Source organism: Aplysia californica, unplaced genomic scaffold (assembly GCF_000002075.1).
Source record: "Aplysia californica isolate F4 #8 unplaced genomic scaffold, AplCal3.0 scaffold01089, whole genome shotgun sequence".
In the NCBI taxonomy this organism is placed as follows: domain Eukaryota; kingdom Metazoa; phylum Mollusca; class Gastropoda; order Aplysiida; family Aplysiidae; genus Aplysia; species Aplysia californica.
Window position 1 is genome coordinate 69443 of NW_004798359.1, and position 1382 is coordinate 70824.

Here is a 1382-nt window from a genome sequence, read left to right on the forward strand (position 1 = left end):
TCTGTGTCTCTGTCTGTCTGTCTGTCTTTTTATCTGTCTGTCAGTCAGTCAGTCTGTCTGTCTTACCCACATCTCCACACTTCAAATTCAAATCAATCAGGAGGCCGTCGGCTTCGAGCTGCCGGTTAGTACTAATCTCAACCCAGGCTGAATGGGATAACACCATCCGAGCAGACAGACGGAAGAATTCGATAGAACAACTTCACAACTCGAGAATAGAACTCATGTCTTCCCAGCGCAACAGATAAGAGTCCGTCCATTACACCAGAGACTCCAGTAATCAAGATAAACGGTCTAGGCACACGATACATAAGATGGTAAGACCCCGAGAAGGCGAAAGAAGATGATCTCAACTCGCGTCACTTTACGGCAGTAGCATCACTACACGGTTCAAATAAAGAAAGAACACCTCTAGAATGCACGTGCACAAAATGATACATGTATATATATATATATGTATTTATCATTGTGGCCCCGAATGCGATATCGAAATGTTTCTCCATTTATCAACCATCTAGTTAGTATATCCAGTACCCTAATCCTTTTATTAAAAAAAACAAGTATTTTGGCACATTTTGAGGCTAAAATGCCTCGCACAGTTTCAAATAAAATCCAGAAATATCCACATATCAAACCAGATGTTGGCACGAAAAATTACTGGTATTAATCATCATATTATCCAAAATGCGATTTAAGTAAAAATACGCAGTTTATATGAAGTAACACATATAGGGGCCAAAACGTCTGAGTTTCGAGAATACTTGTATCAGTCTTTCGGTACACTATACACACACACACACACACACACAAAAGTCACACAGGCAGCGGCGAGTATAGGAGAAGGTAAGGCCTGAGATAACACGAGTAGAAGGTACATCCTAACCTCGGTGAGCAAGAGCAAGCATCTAACAGCTCCTTCCTCCACCCGATCCACGGGCGCTACTGATCAAGCTCATACAAACGGAGAGAGAGAGAGAGAGAGAGAAATAGAAAGAGAGACACGGAGAGAGACACAGAGAGAGAGAGGGAGAGACAGGGGAGAGAGAGGAGAAAATAAGAGAAAGAAAAAGAGGGGAAATAGGGGGCGGAAAGGGGGTGATGGTGGCCGGTTCTAGAAAAAAGTGCTGCCATACAGGTAAGTTTGAGACAGAGGCACACAGAGAGAGAGAGAGAGAGAGAGAGAGGGAGAGAGAGAGAGAGAGAGAGAGAGAGAGAGAGAGAGAGAGAGAGCAGCAATGACGGAAAGGTAGGGAAATCACCGTCCCTCTCCCCCTCCCCAAACACTAGCGGCTCACGACGAGCGAGGCGAATCACCAGCACTGAAGACGCTCACGCCAGGCACGCTTCAACTCTCTCCCAAAAGTTCTCTATCACTGGGATTA

The 1382-nt window shown here is 44.9% G+C and overlaps 1 protein-coding gene across 1 annotated transcript in view; it reads right to left on the bottom strand.

Moving 5' to 3' along the window:
* Window positions 1–926, bottom strand: part of LOC106013655 (putative uncharacterized protein DDB_G0291608) — a gene marked incomplete at its 3' end in the record, with an annotated part of 32485 nt that extends 31559 nt beyond the window's left edge. The window contains 1 exon segment of the mRNA XM_013089954.2: window positions 884–926.
* Between the last annotated feature and the right edge of the window lie 456 nt (window positions 927–1382).